The following is a 17318-nucleotide window of genomic DNA, read 5'->3' as shown; positions in this document are numbered from 1 at the left end:
TCCAGATCATTCTCAAAGTCCTATGGAAGAGGCAGCAAAAAGTAAGAGAGCTCAAAGTCGGTCCAGATTCAGCCCGGCAGGCAAGGGTGTAGGAATGGGGTAAGGGGAGCCTAAAAATCCTAGAAACCATGTCTGGTGACACCTAGGAAATGAGGGATTGGCAGGTACACTCATAAAGTGATGTGTGTGGGTGACATCATCACTGCTTTTGAGTGATGAGCAATGGAAGATGCTTCTTGACCTTGAGTGGCAGGTAGACATCAGTGCTGCTCAGAATGGCCTCTCAGCCACCTGTCTGAAGATGACCTAACCTACCTGCACCATCCAAACACCCAGCTTGTAGTTCCCAAGGTCACCCATGCAGAACGGATGAAACCATTTACAACATCCCTCTGGAAAAGGCCAGACGAGGAAGAAGAGAATTCTTGGTTGCAAGCCTCAATTCTGCATATTAAAGAGAGGAAAATCGTATTTGCCACTTACCCTTCCATCCCTCTTCCTTGAAAGGCCTGAAAATGTCAAGTCCCTCATCTGTGCTGCCAAGGGGGGTATTGCTGCTTCCTCAAGTCTGTAAGGGTTCCTTGCTCCAACATCACAGAACGTAGGAAGGATTGGGTAGCTAAATGGATGTTATTCTTGGAAATAGGTCTCCCTCCCTATATGGATTATCAACCCACTTTTTGGCAGACAGAAATTGAGGGAAATCCTTAATAGTGGCAGGGGTCAGAGAGAGGTTAATGAATAGGTTTGGGGAAGTAGGCAATCTTTCAAGCCACTAAAACCAACTCTTACCTGGAGAATGTCAAAAGAGGTGATAATTTGACATATTTAAATGTAAATGTCTGGTGGATTCAGACATCTGGCTGTGGGTTAAGTTAGCCACAGGTAACTGAAAACTGCCTTTCTGCACCACAAGGGGTTCAAAACTACTGGTAATGCTCTATTTCTTAAGCTGGGAGGTGGGTATCTGGGTATCTCATTATTTTTATAATTATTCTTTAAATTGATTATACGCAACATATATGCTCTTTTGATGGTATATTTCATTAAAATAAAAAATTTCATCTAAACAGTCTTCTCTGTTTCCATTGTCCTCTCTACCTGAAGTTAGCTGAATGCCAATTACTAGACCAGATTTGAGAGAGTATCGTTTCTGTGTCTTTAGGTCTCTCCCTCTGCACTTCTTTCCTTTGTTTGGCTTCCTGTTTCCTGACCCCGCTGGAATGTGAGCAGTGAACCTTCAAGAATTTGTGAACAGGACTTGGGCCAGTCCCAGCCTTTGTGTGTTCAGGACAGAGGCTGGGCCACCGGGACCCCTGCCCTCCATGCCCAAAGGGAGAGACAGACCAGGTGAGCAGAACGGAGGACTCCCTCCTGGGGGCCCGCCTACCGTGGCCTCCACCCAGGGGAGAGTCAAGAAGCTGTCGGACAGGTGACAAACTACATGGGGGGTAACACGGGGCAAGGGCTCTACAGAAACACCCACTCAAGGCCTCTTTAGTGCTCTTTTTCTCTCTTTTCTCACCATATAAATGTCAGCCATCCACTGTAGGGAAAGATCCAGAGTCTGGTGAAGGAGGAGCTTGCCTTTCCACTTTGGAAAAGAAGAGAAAGAACCCAAAACCCTTAGCCCTTGGTTACAGTCAGCTCTGCTGGAAACGTCTTCATTTACTCCATGTAAACTTGGACTTGAGACTGGTGCTGGTTAGTAACCAACCTGAAGAAGATGTGAATCTAAGGGCACACGTGACACCAAATCCCTACTGCAGCTATCTGTGGAGTGTCCATTACAATCACATTTAATGAGGTGACTTTTGTTTTGGGGTTTTTGGGGGGTTTTTTTGTCCTGCCGCACGGCTTGTGGGATCTTAGTTCCCCAACCAGGGATCGAACCTAGGCCTCCTACAGTGGAAGCGCGGGGTCCTAACCACGAGACTGTCAGGGAAGTCCCCATTACAATTACATTTAGAATTCAGTGATGGGACCCCCAGCCACAATCAAAGGAAAGAATAACTGAGAACCTATCTTCTCTGAAGAGCAGAAAGGTTGAAAGAAAGTGATTAATCGTAACTAACAATAATTTAGGGCTGGAATGAAACCAGGTGGAGAGAGAGAGTGAGCCCATCCTGGTCCAGCACAAATGATGCTGTAAAAAGGGTTGTAAGGGGGCTTCCCTGGTGGCACAGTGGTTGAGAGTCCGCCTGCCGATGCAGGGGACACGGGTTCGTGCCCTGGTCCGGGAAGATTCCACATGCCGCAGAGTGGCTGGGCCCGTGAGCCATGGCCGCTGAGCCTGCACGTCCGGAGCCTGTGCTCCACAACAGGAGAGGCCACAACAGTGAGAGGCCCGTGTACCGCCAAAAAAAAAAAAAGTTGTAAGCCCTTGTGCTCAGCCTGCCAGAGGGCAGTGTGGGCTGGCCTCAGTGCCCCAGCACCACGGCACTTTCCAGGCAAGTCGAGGCTTTTCTCCAGTACCCACAGAGTCCTGTTTTTAGTTAGTTAGTTAGTTAGAACACTATTTACCATTATTTCTTTCACTGATGGTATTCTAAGTCTTTTGATGTAAAGTTGTTGTTTTTTTTTTTTGCCAGTGATTAGTTTTGTTTTCTTTTTAACTTTTAATTTTATATTGGAGTATAGCCGATTAACAATGTTGTGATAATTTCAGGTACACAGCAAAGGGACTCAGCCGTACATATACATGTATCCATTCTCCCCCATAAAGTTGTATTTTAAGTAATTTTTTTTCAATATATGAACCTTTCGAGGCCTTGGGGAGAGAGTGACAGGGATTAAAAGCCAGGATTAACTAACTCAAAGATGTTGACTCCAACCCTGGGATGGCAATCTCCACTCTGATGCCTCCCAAAATTGTTCTCAACTGAAGGTTCTATTTTTAATTACTTACATTGATAAGGTACTTGAGAAAGAAAACAGTATTTCTTGTAATGATTCATCACTTCTTCCTAGAATGGAAGAACGGCCAGTTCCTAGAAGACAGACCGTCTGTTGTAAAAGTAAAGCAACATGACTTAACCCTCCTTTTTCACATTTGACAAGCTCAGAAGGTGACCACATCCTGATGTGGGGTTCTTTTTTTTTTTTTTTTAAGAGAAGGCAGACATTGACATCTCTGAAAGTGAGCATCTTGCCTCAGACCACATGCTGCGGAGCAACATACTAGTGGCACTGCAGGGTTCCAGAACATCAGAAAAAATCCAAGGGAAGAGAAAGGAACGCACTTTTATTTCAAGTTTACTCTGTGCCAAGTGTTATGCTTGGCAGTTCACACACAGCATTTCATTTAATTTCATGACAACCTTGTCGTGACATCCCATTACTCCCATTTTATAGGTGAGTAAACTGAGGCTCAGGGAAGTTAAATTCTATGACCAAGTTCACACAGCTGCTAAGTGGAAAAGCTTAGGTTTAAGTCCAGTTCAGTCTTCTTCCAAAGCCTTGGTTCTTTCCAATATACTTTACATATTGCTAAACTTGAAGAAAATGAATGCAGAGGGTGTGTCTACCTATAATTACCCTGGAGTCTACCTATCCCTTACCCTGGAGCTTCCACTATGAACATGTCTTTTTAATGAGACATACTTTTAAAAATATTTTTAATCAAAAAAATACCTACGGGGACTTCTCTGGTGTCTCAGTGGTTAAGAATCCACCTGCCAACGCAGGGGACATGGGTTCGAGCCCTGGTCCGGGAAGATCCCACATGCCGCGGAGCAACTAAGCCCGTGCACCACAACTACTGAGCCTGCTCTCTAGAGCCCGCGAGCCACAACTACTGAGCCCGCGTGCCACAACTACTGAAGCCCGTGTGCCTAGAGCCTGTGCTCAGCAACAAGAGAAGCCACCGCAATCAGAAGCCCGCGCACCGCGACGAAGAGTAGCCCCTACCCGCCACAACTAGGGAAAAGCCCGCATGCGGCAACGAAGACCCAACGCAGACAAAAATAAATAAATAAATTTATTTATTTTTTTAAAAAAGACCCAATGCAGCCAAAAATAAATTAATTAATTTTTAAAAATACCTATGAAGTACTCACTAGATGAATGACATCATCACATTACAGTGATAAAAAAGGCATCACTCTTTTGGGCAATAAACACATGTGACATCAATTCTTAATGCTATTTGAAAACGGGGGCCATTTTCAAAAAAAGTGAAGCAATCACAAGCTGTAAATTCCTACCAAGTCTCTGCAAATCTTGTACCAAAAGAGGAGCAGAGAAATCCAGTGCTGAAAAGTGAGGAAGGAACTTAAAGTACATCAAGTCTAAATGTCACCCTTTGTAAGCAAGTAAGTTGAGGCCCAGAAGAGCCCAGTGACTTGACCCAGGTTACACCGCCAGACCACGCAAGAGCTGAGCCCAGAAGTGAGGGGATGGCAATAGGCAGCTCCTACACTTCTGCACAGCACCCCTTCTACAAAACTCCCCCTTGGTAAGAACCTTGAGAGAGTCCCCAAGTAATACCCAACACAGAATACTGATCCTGAGTGAGTTCTAACAGATCCCTAAGGCCCTCTCCAAGCTGTGTCATCACAATGTCCACTTCATTTAAGCCCTTTAACCTTAGACTGAAGCCCAGTTGCTAAGGTTCGATGGCCAAGCTTGTAGAATGTGACGGTTAACTCTATGTGTCAAATTGGCTAGGCTATGGCACCCAGTTGTTTGGTCTAATACCAGTCTCTGGACTGAGTACAGCAGATTATCCTCTATAATGTGGCTGGACATCATCCAATCAGTGGAAGTCCTAAGAGCAAAGACTGAGGTTTCACAAGGGAAAAAACTCCCCTCAAGAATGCAACATAGAGGCAGAAGACCTAAACAGACATTTCTCCAAAGACATATAGGTGGCCCACAGGCACATGAAAAGATGCTCAACATTGCTAATTATTAGAGAAATGCAAATCAAAACTACAATGAGGTATCACCTCACACCAGTCAGAATAGCCAACATTAAAAAGTCTGCAAATACTACTCAGCCATAAAAAGGAACGAAATTGGGCCATTTGTAGAGACGTGGATGGATCTAGAGCTTGTCATACAGAGTGAAGTAAGTCAGAAAGAGAAAAACAAATATCGTATATTAGCACATATATGTGGAACCTAGAAAAACAGTAGAGATGAGCCGGTTTGCAGGGCAGAAATAGAGACACAGATGTAGAGAACAAACATATGGACACTAAGGGGGGAAAGTGGCAGGGTGGTGGGTGGTGGTGTGATGAATTGGGAGATTGGGACTGACATGTATACACTGATGTGTATAAAATGGATAACTAATAAGAACCTGCTGTATAAAAAATAAATAAAATTAAATTTTAAAAAAGTCTACAAATAATATATGCTGGAGAGGGTGTGGAGAAGAGGGAACCCTCTTACTTACTCTGTTGGTGGGAATGTAAACTGGTATAGCTACTATGGAAAACAGTATGAAGTTTCCTTAAAAAAAAAAAAAAAAGAGTCACCATACGATCCAGCAATCCCACTCCTGGGCATATATCCAGAAGAGATAAAAGCTCTAACTTGAAAAGACCTAAGCACCCCCACGTTCACAGCAGCACTATTTACAATAGTCAAGACATGGAAGCAACCTAAGTGTCCATCGACAGATGAATGGATAAAGAAGATGTGGTAATATATATATACAATGGAATATTACTCAGCCATAAAAAAAGAGTGAAATAATGCCTTTGCAGCAACATGGATGGACCTAGAGATTATCATACTAAGTGAACTAAGTCAAAGACAAATATCACATGATATCACTTATATGTGGAACCTAAAAAAAATGATACAAATGAACTTATTTACAAAACAGAAACAGACTCACAGACATAGAAAACAAACTTATCCGGACTTCCCTGGTGGCACAGTGGTTAAGAATCTGCCCGCTAATTCAGGGAACACGGGTTTGAGCCCTGGTCTGCGAAGATCCCACATGCTGCGGAGCAACTAAGCCCGTGTGCCATAACTACTGAGCCTGCACTCTAGAGCCCATGAGCCACAACTACCGAGCCCATGTGCCACAACTACTGAAGTCCATGTACCTAGAGCCCATGCTCCGCAACAAGAGAAGCCACTGCAATGAGAAGCCTGCGCACCGCAACAAAGAGTAGCCTCCGCTCGCCACAACTAGAGAAAGCCTGTGCACAGCAACGAAGACCTAATGCAGCCAAAATAAATACATAAAATAAGTAAATTTATTTTTAAAAATTGTCTTAAAAAAAGAAAACAAACTTATCGTTACCAAGGGGGAAAGGAGAGGGGAGGGATTAGGAGTTTGGGATTAACAGATACACACTACTATATATAAAATAGATAAACAAGGACCTACTATATAGGACAGGGAATTGTATTCAGTATCTTTTTTTTAATTGTCATTTATTTGCAGATAATATAATTGCCACCATAGAAAATACAAGACAACCTAAGGATCTTTTTTTTTTTTTCTGGCTGCATGGCATGTGGGATCTTAGTTCCCCGACCAGGGATCAAACCCATGCCCCCTGCACTGGAAGCACAACATCTTAACCACTGGACCAACAGGGAAGTCCCTCAATATCTTGTAATAACCTATAGTGGAAAAGAATCTGAAAAAGTATATATATAGGTTATAAATATACATATATATATGTATGTTATATATATATATATATAACTGAATCACTTTGCTGTACACCTGAAACTAATACAATACTGTAAATCGACTATACTTTAATAAAAAAAAAAAAGAATGCAACATAGTAATCTTGCCTGAGTTTCTAGCAAGAATTCAGACTCAAGGCTCCGACATCAACTCAACCTTCAGACTCGGCAGCCCCCACAATAATCGAGTGAGCCAATTTCTTAAAATAAATATCTTTAAATAAGAAGAAAGGAAAGAGAGAAAGAAAGAAAGAGATAGATATCCACACACAGGGAAAGAGACGCATATATATATATATATATATATATATATATATATGTACATAAACTTACACATATGGTTCTCTTTCTCTGGAGAATCCTGACTAAAAGATGGAGAATGAATGAATGATGTTGTTCTAGGCTGCACACAGGAAGCAGAAAGCAATGAGTGTCTGTCTTGTGAAGGCACCACCCTAGCACCATGCCTGGGGCTGCAAACGTTGCTCCTCCCCTCACAAAGCTGAAGTTGAGTGAGGCTTCAAGGCTGATGCCATCAGCCTTGCCATCAGGTGGTAACATTGCTCATCTTGAAGTAAGGAGACTGAAGCCTGGAGTGGTTAAGCAACAAGGTCAAGCCACAGAGCTGGTATGTAGAGCCAGGATCTTAACCCAGGTTTTCATGGCTCCAAAGTCCACAGTGTCCCCATTTCATCGAGTCCCTGATTTATCTATAACATCATGAAAGTCAACAGGGGAGGCTTCGGGAAGAACAGAGTGGGCCACAATGTCAAATGCTTGAAAGAGGTCAAGGAAGGAAGGCTGAACCGGGAGTAGCTCCTTCCACAGCCCCGATCCAAGATATAACCAGCAACCAAAGGCATCCTACCGTCAGTTCCGAAATAAAAGAATCTCTCGCCCATTTGTAAATGAGGGGAGGCACCTTTGAGAATTTCTCTTAGAAGGACCCAACTGGAAAGTCCATCATTGAATCTAGTGGTATCAAAGAGTCAGAAATATTCATTGTAGACTCAAGTCATTAACAAAATGTAAATGGAAGAATAGAATTTAAAAAAAAAAGAAGTCCTGGTAAAAGTACAAAGAATAATAAATGTGTAAGAAAGAGTAAATAGGATAAGAGTTATAGAAATGTTAAATATCATGTAATCAAGCAGTGTGTTCCACAGGGACCAGTTGGTATTTGGCTTTATAAGTGATGGGAAATATACAGCAGGTGCTCCCAGCATGATTTTCCATGAAAATCATATTTTGTTCTCAAAATACAGGGTGCTCTGAATTAAGTAGAGTGGGTTTACAAAGTGCATTCAACTGGAATCATCTCTCTCTCCCAGCCAGCCCAGCTACTGGTCATTGCCCAGCTGATTGGAGCCAGAGATCTCCCCTCTGCCAGATTCAACACGAGGGGAGAATGAAGAATGCAGTCTCTTATTTACAAGCTGTGAGGCCTGCAAAAACTTTGCAGAGTCTATCTCTCCATTTGGTGATAACTGATCTCCAGGGGCTCAGAAAGGGAAGCTGTTTGGGTTAGCAAGTGTAGGTGTTTGTCCCGATTTCCTGCTCTCACAATGCTTTCACTTATTCCAGCAGATGCAGCCTGATGATTCACTGGAGACCAATGGTCATTTGTGCTGCTCCCTGGAGATAACTCAGAGCTGGTGTTTGGGGATGTACGCAATCTTTGAAAAACCAGACTGGCCCAAGTCTCAGTAGCTTGTTAATTCCTAAACTGATGAATGAAGCAATGCTCAGAGTAGTAAGAAGTTGCCAGGCTCTGCCAAAGGCCAAGCTTTTGCTCACAGTGGTTGGTTCTCAAGTTTCACTCAGTGATCTCTCAGCCTAGCCCAGAGCCAAGACCATTGAGCAAGGACTCTGGAAACACAGGTTCCATACTGATACCCAGGACTTAACCTCTCGAGACTCAGTTTCCTCAGCAGGACCTCAGCAAGGTCCCTTCTATCTCTAAAGGTATATGAATCCATGATTTAAGTGAACAAGTGCACTTATGTATTTCCTTAATCAGACAACACCAAGAGCAGGGGTTTCCCAGCAACACCCAATACACCGGCCGTGCAAGTAGAAACTGCATATTGCCCCAGAAAACGCAAGAGAATCAACTGAAAAAAAGATATCAAAATTCAGAATGATTCTGGGAAACAAGCTTAATATACTCACAACTTAATATACTAACTTAATAACTAACTTAATATACTAACAACAAATGAGAAGAGTTATACTAACATCAAAAAGTGTGAAACACCTAGGAATAAACTTCCCTGGAAACATGCACAAGATCTACATGAAAAAAAGTTTAAAATGTTCATGAGGGACACAGAAAAATATTTAAACAAGTGAAAACACACACTTCATCTTGGACAGGAAAACTTAACAAAATAAAGATATTAATTCTCCCTAAGTTAATTTAAATTTTTTAATATTATCCCAATAAAAATACCAATGGGACATTTTTTAACTGAACAATGGTTCTAAATTTTGTATGGAAAAATAAATAAACAAAAATAGTGATCAAACTCTTATTTTTAAAAAGATTAATAAGAAGGGGTTAGCTCTCTAAATATATTGCAAAATATGATAGTCAAAGCAATTTGATATCGAAGCATGAATAAACAGATTATTGATACAGAATAGAAAAATCCAGAAATAAACCCAAATATATATAAAATTTTATGTTAAATATATATCCACATAAGAATTTATACAAGAATACATAGACATATGAGAATCTACATTTTTTTAATTCCCATTTTGAATTAGTGGGAGGTAAATAGATTATTCAGGAAATGACACTGGGACAATCAGGTTGCCATTTGGAAAAACATAAGGTTGAACATATGTATACTGTACATATTACAAACAACCAAAAACAAAAATTCCAGGTGAAAACAAAATGTAAACCTTGAAAGCAAAACCACAGAAGTCCTAGAAGAAAACATGGGATTTTTAAAAATAATCTTAACAGTGGAGAAGGTTTTCCCAAATACTATGCAAAATTCCAAAATCATAAAAGAAAAGATTGATAAACTGAATTACCTTTAAAAAAAGAAAAGATCATCATGATTTTTTAAAAACATAAACAAAGTCAAATGAAAAACCAGGAATAAATATTTTTAAAGTATATTTCAGACAAAGGGCCAATTTCCTTCATGCAAAGAACTTCTCAAATCAATGGGATAAATAACCTGATAGAAAAAGGAAGTAAAAATATGAACAGAAATGGGCAAAGAGTTCACATAAAAGGAACTACACATGGCTCTTATCATAAGAAAAGATGTTCAATCTCAGTCACAATAAGATAAATGTAAAACAAATCTCAGAGATACAGAATTGACAAAAACCAGAATGTTGGATAACAGGCTCATTTGACTAAGGAAAAAAAGGGCACTCAAAATTGCCTGTGAGAGTGCAAATAGGAAAATCCTCTAAGAGCAATTTGGCAATTTCTATCAAAATTTAAAAAGTAGAGATACCCCTTGACTCAATAATGCCACTTCTAGAAACTCATCTTATAGGTATATTTGTATATGAGTGAAATGACACAGATATGGGATAATAATTGCAGCATTGCTTGAATAGCAAAAGATTGGAAACAAATGTTCTTCAGTAGGGCACTGATTAAATAATGAACTACCCAGATATACTAAGTGAAAAAAGAAAACTGCAAAGCAATGTGTACAGTACACTACCACGTGTTTAAAAAAATATTGAATATTACTTACATATGTTTGTATATGCATGGATAGTCAATGCATATAATCAATACAAAATCTAAGAAGTTTTATCTGGGACAGGAACTGAGTAGCTAGGAAACGGGCATGAGAAGGGCAATTGTTTGTCACTGTACTCTCATTTATAACTTTTAAATTTTGTATTATTCAAGAAATTTCAATTACCTCAAAGGCCCACAAACTGCAGATTCTTCAGCCTTACACAGGACCTGCAGAATCAAATTCTCTGGGGAAGGAGTCAGGGGCTGCAATTCTAACAAGCACCGTGTGTGATTCTCATGCAGAGAAGTTTGAGAAGCCCCAACAGAGAGCATCACTGGTAATGCAACTTATCAAAATAATAATAGCAACAGTGATGTAAGCAGTAATGAACACGTATTTAAAAAGATAAAGCCTAAGACACCACTGCCAAAATCTTGCACAAGTTTTCCTGAAAAAAAAATGCTCTGGCACAACCTAGCATAGAAAGAGTTTACACCACGAAGAAGTATTCCTTGTTCTCTCTGGTGTTTGGCTTTAACCACTGTTAATCATTTCACTAGCTTTTTATCCTTTGCAAAATGCTTTACCCTAATCTTTTGAAATAGGTAAAAGCATAACAAGCCTTGAAGTTACAGGAAAAAGAGATAAGTGAAATGTTCAAAAACAGCACACCTCCAAATTCACTACTTTCCAGCTAACAACTATGAACCCACCTTCCGTGTTCTAAAGTAACTTACGTCTAGAAGAAACGTATACATTTACTAGGTTTCTTCAATCTAGGCATGGCTGTGTTACAAATCACAATTGTGTATTTCTGAGATGCTAGGGGAGAGAGAAAGGGCATAGCCCCAAGTCTCAGACAGTTCTGTCTCCCCCTCTGTGTTCTTCAATTTATTCCCCTGTAAATCAAGGTGAAAAAACAATATGGTGGGGCTTCCCTGGTGGCGCAGTGGTTGAGAGTCCGTCTGCCGATGCAGGGGACACGGGTTCATGAGCCGGCCCGGGAAGATCCCACATGCTGCGGAGCGGCTGGGCCCGTGAGCCATGGCCGCTGAGCCTGCGCGTCCGGAGCCTGTGCTCCGCAACGGGAGAGGCCACAGCAGTGAGAGGCCCGCGTACCGCAAAAAAAAGAAAAAAAGAATATGGTGGAGTGATTAAGAGCATGTGCTCTGGAGCTAGAATGCCTGGACTCAACTCCCAGCTCTGCCACTGTGTAACCTTGAGCAAGTTATTTAATTTCTCTGTGCCTCCGCAGACACATCTGTAAAATGGGGATGGTACCACCTCACTCACTTGGTATGGGGATTAGATAAATCAATACATGTGCAGCACTTTGTATAGAAACTGGCACATAGTAAGTGCTAGATAAATATTTGCTATTATTATTTCAGACCAGTCTTGGCGTACTAAAGGAAAAGAATTCACAAAAATAATGGTAAACCCAGGGAAGGGGTGGAGAGACAGGGAGGAAAACTCTGTAATGGCTAAAGAGAAGACACAGAAGGCAAACAACAATGAAAAGTTGGTTGTTTCCAAGAAATAAAAAACCAACTACAAGATATTGAAGCAATGGGCCAAGCAAAGCAAAGCTGTTTTTTCCTAGTTCTGTGGACTGCTCGGCAGCCAGACGTTTCCATTTTCCTGTCTGGGTCTGTATCGCTGTATAAGTTTTATGTCAGGAGCCCCAAACCAAGCAGGTTTGGCGTTGGGGGTGGCAGCACCTCTTACCAAGCCCCTGTGCTCATAAATATGACCAGGACTGTCACCCTCACTGTCCCCTAAGGCAACAGAAGGGCTTTGCCTCCACAGAAAAACCCGAGGTGGTGAAGGGACCGGAAGAGCTCAAAGGGAATCCCAAACCCACCAGCTTCCCTGGTCATGGACTCAGGGAGCCCAGACCAGACCACAGACCCACTATCACTTCATTGCATACAATCTGCACATGGGACTGTGGGCAGCACATGCAGATGGAAGGGACCTCTGAGACCACACTGCCTGATTTCTCCATTTGATGGTTGCTGTGGAGACTGAGGTGCCGAAAGAGGAAATGACCTGCCCCAAAGTTCAGTGATACCTAGATGATTATCTTACCACGGGGACCACTGATAACTGAAATAGAAGCCCTTTTACTAATTATGCATCATTTCATCTTTAATTGCCATATTTTAGCCATTCTTAAAATGTCCATTCTTTAAAAACAAGAAAAAGCCCACTACGTAAAATAAGTATCTCGTGAAAATAGTAACTTCAACTGTGGAAACATCTCTTCCGTGTAACAGCGGCTGAGCAGGAAAAATGGTGAAGTAGCAGCTGTCCCCCTAGTTCTCCAGGGCAGATTTGGGAGATGCTATACAGTGCTTAGAAGGGTTGCCCAATCTGACCTGAAGCTCAGAGCTGCACCTCCATCATCCTAGCTTTCATTTCGAAGCTGTTTGGAACTACCAACCATAATTTATTTATCCAAAGTTCCTATGAACTTACTTGGGCTCTTAGCCTAATATCTTACAGTTGAACCAACCGAAAACACGACGATTCCTTTCCTCTGCAGGTCCTCACAGCCATCACTTTGTCCCTGACACACCCCTCCCCAGAGGCCACCACAGAGAGGTCTGCTCAGAACCAGCCCCAGCTAGGGAGTCAGCCACAGAGAATCCATCCTGGGGTCTCAACTGCAGGTACCAAATTTTTGCCCATGGACTGTGTTTTGAAAGATCTGGCCTAGCAAATTTATTTTTTATTTATTTATTTTTTTAAACATCTTTATTGGAGTATAATTGCTTTACAATGGTGTGTTAGCTTCTGCTTTATAACAAAGTGAATCAGTTATACATACACATATGTTCCCACATCTCTTCCCTCTTGCATCTCCCTCCCTCCCACCTTCCCTATCCCACCCCTCTAGGTGGTCACAAAGCACCCAGCTCACCTCCCTGTGCTATGCGGCTGCTTCCCACTAGCTATCTATTTGGTAGTGTATATATGTCCATGCCTCTCTCTCACTTTGTCACAGCTTACCCTTCCCCCTCCCCATATCCTCAAGCCCATGCTCTGGTAGGTCTGTGTCTTTATTCCCATCTTACCCCTAGGTCCTTCATGACTTTTTTTTTTTCTCTTAGATTCCACATATATGTGTTAGCATATGGTATTTGTTTTTCTCTTTCTGACTTACTTCACTCTGTATGAGACTGTAGGTCCATCCACCTCACTACAAATAACTCAATTTTGTTTCTTTTTAGCAAATTTATTAATATTTGTTTCTCCTTTTAAATAATCAAACATATCTGATGGCCCATCAGAGCTTCCAAACAACAGAAGAAGGTAACTAGTTTTGTCACCAAACTGACCTGCTATTACAACCCAGAAACAAAACGCATTTTAATTAGCCTGAGCTGCCTTATTCTGAATAAATGTTTGATTCCCTGCTCTGCCCTCCCACCCTCTCTCCACACCTTCTCAGAGTCACGGGGATCCGAAGACCCCGTGGACAATGCCGGTATATATACTGAAGCCACCACACTGCCTCGAATTGAAAGCAGCCTGGAATCTGGCAGAGCCAAAGACTTGCTGTATTGCCCTCCCAGCAGCAAAATTTATCTACAATCTGAAATTACATCAAATTTCCAAGGACTGGGGAAAACATTTCCCATGAGCAAGAAGTTAATTTATTTGCAGGGGAAAATGAATGGTTCCTCTGCTTTCCTGACCCTCCCATAGGCACCGGGAAACAACACGAAGTGACCCTGAGGAGAGATCCCAGACAGAGCCCTCACTTATGTAGGATGACCTAAAATCAGCCAGGGCTGACAGAGGACATAAATTCTGCAATGCACAGTAATGGGTCTGAGGAGTCTTTAAGCCAAGATCCAGACTGGACCTCTATTTAAATGTACTCCCTAGGGCTTCCCTGGTGGCACAGTGGTTGAGAGTCCGCCTGCCGATGCAGGGGACACGGGTTCGTGCCCCAGTCCTGGAAGATCCCACATGCCACAGAGCGGCTAGGCCCGTGAGCCATGGCCACTGAGCCTGTGCGTCCGGAGCCTGTGCTCTGCATCGGGAGAGGCCACAACAGTGAGAGGCCCGCGTACTGCAAAAAAAAAAAAAAAAGTACTCCCTAGTGAGAAATAACTTGTTTTTTTGTATGTTATACTTTGGGGGAGGAGTGCTGAAATTGTGTATTTGGAAAGAATTATCAAACTTATGCCTTATACAATTACAGGTAAACAAGTTATTGAAAAGGCCCAGGTTAGTGGAGTTCATTGTGTTAGGACAGGCCACAAGAAGCCCTCTCCCCCACTTTCTGCCCCTTGTAACTTATTTCACAAATTCCTTCCACTTTGTGTTCAAAAAAAAAAAAAAGAAGAGGCACTTTAGAACCTAATGGCATCTTAGGATTAGAAGAAGCACTGTTTGCGACCATCCCCAGAAAAAAAAAAAAAAGATCCTTTGGAAGACCCAATAAGAAAAATTCATTTTCCAATCAAAACATATTAACTCTAACATCTCCCAACCCACCAGAAAGCACTCAAAGTAATGAGAACCGTAAGAAGAGGACCGTAAGAAGAGGAAGGGGGGAAGAAATGAGTCAGTCGGGGTAATTTCCTTCTGCTGTTGACCATCCCTGTTCTGTAAAACGATCTGCCAAACTCAGACTAATATCTCTGAAGCAACCATCTCTGCCATCACCTGGGCTGGTGGGGATCCCTCATTTCATTCTCCCCAGCTTTGTTCAAAAGTGCGGGTAAGCCAAGGGACATCAGACTCTCACAGGCCATAAACTTCAGATACTCCACATGGAGTAAGACATCCAAACACCCATGTGCTAAGAGCGCACGCCACCCTCCTTCAAGGTCAAGTTAACACTTAGTGCTGGCTATGTGCCAGGCACCATGCTAGGCACTTCACATGGATCATCTCATTTAATCTCATGAGTTATATGCCTTATTTTACAGATGAGGAAAATGAGAGCTGGGTAACTTGCCCAAGGTCACAGAGAGCACGGACTTGAAACCTCGTGGTCTGACTCCAGACCCTGTTCTGTTAACCACTGTCCCAGCCCACCATAGGGTGTCAGGGTACAAGCGAGCTTCACCGACTTCCCCAGACACACACGCGCACACACACATCCCAGGCCTGAGTCTGGCTTCCAGCACCACCCCACCACAAAGGAAGACTTCCCTTCTCCTGATTCAGACTGGACGCCATAGACCGCTGTAATCAGTACATGAAAAATGAGCCACAGTTAGGGAGCCAAAATGAAATGCCATCATTTTGTGTTGTGAAACAGCCTCCCAATTTCCTGAAATCCATACAGCAACATAGAAAAAACAAAGGGGCTGTTCAAATCATTTTATATCTTCCGCTGAGTGTAAAGACTTTAACTTCAAATGAGCTTTGAGATATCACAGCACTTTGTAAAAGGGAGGAGCAAGAAAGGAAATCATTCTGTTTCTGGGCCACAGAGTATTTTTCATTCAGAGGAAAAGAAACTCTGGCCTTTTTAAATGTTTTTAAGGATTGATCCTAAACAGAATGCTTATAATCACAGAAATGTCTTATAATACTGGGTCCTTTTCGCTTACAAAGTTGTCCCCAATGCAACTTGAGAGTTGATAACTTGACTCCATGTGCCAACTTCAAATGAACCAAGGTATAAAACAGCTCCAAAAGGACAATTCATTGAAAAGAAGGCCGTAAGGCAATTTGCAAACATCACATGCACTTGCTTTATATGAATAGCTATAGCCATACAGTATCAAAATGAAATTATAAGGGAAGGAATTCACTGTACAGAAGACAAAACAATACCCTTTTTATTTTTAAAACTCTGGTGAAATAGGTTTCCATATGACATCCCATTTTTAAAAAAATTAACGTAAACCAACCTGCCTGTGGGTTAGTCACACTACAGAGACCTCATCATAGTGTGTACAGATGCCTAGAGTATTTACAAATGTTATTTGTTAGGTAGTAAAGTTTTGTTGCCATTTTTCCAGCACATATTCCACAGTAAAATAAAGGGGAGATATTGGTGTTCTTGTACAAAAATTCTTAACAAATGGATAAGGCAATTTACCTGAGAGAAGATTTGTTCTTGAAATATTTCTCTTTTCACAATTGGAAATATAGAAATGGGATGTAGTTGTAAAAGAAGCATAAGAATGTCTAAGTTTACATTTTTTCTTTTAAATTATTTAAGTACCATTAAGTTAAAATGTTTACATTCATTATAAAAAATGTTGTTAAATCTTATGCAAATGATTTAACACTGATTGCTGCAACGCAAATTGCACTTTTTAAAAAAATTATTGTATACATGGAAGAAAAATATCTTTTGTTTGCTACCCTGTTTACAAATTCAGACTGACTTCAGGTCAGTCACACAATATGAACTTTGAGAAACGTCAGTCACAGTGTATGTTACAGTTACGATGCAGTCCTGCAAACCGAGTGATATTTTTGACAGGAGACCTCAAGAACCGACTCAGCCTCCAGAGGCGTGTACCAAACGAATGGTCTTCTCCACGAACGCATGTGAAATCTGGGGGCGGAAAAGGTATGAAGAAATTCTGGAATAACCAAAACCGATCAGAAGACGCACATGAATTGGGGCAATACACATAAAACTTTTGCTTAAAAATCTCTCTCAATATTCCTTAGCAGGCAAGGCTCCGGTTCCTAGTGCAGGTTTCTGGAAGTGGCACACTGGACATCAAATCCCCTGGCCGACCCCGGAAGTGGCCGTGGTTGGGGAGGCTGTGGGCTGCTCCGGCCCTTCTCCCGAGCCGGTCCATCTTCTCCCTGGGTCTTCAAGACAGGGCCAGGGTGGTAAAGGCTGAGCAAGCCTCGTGGGAGATACATCTCTTTCAAATAAAGGCACGGAAATCCTGTGTCAGAGGAAGATGTCCAGTCAGCATCCTCAGCCCAGTCCGG

The sequence above is a fragment of the Hyperoodon ampullatus genome, assembly GCF_949752795.1.
Source record: "Hyperoodon ampullatus genome assembly, chromosome: 13".
Classification (NCBI taxonomy): Eukaryota; Metazoa; Chordata; class Mammalia; order Artiodactyla; family Ziphiidae; genus Hyperoodon; species Hyperoodon ampullatus.
The sequence above is the reverse complement of the archived record's forward strand: the minus strand, read 5'-3'. Positions refer to the sequence as shown.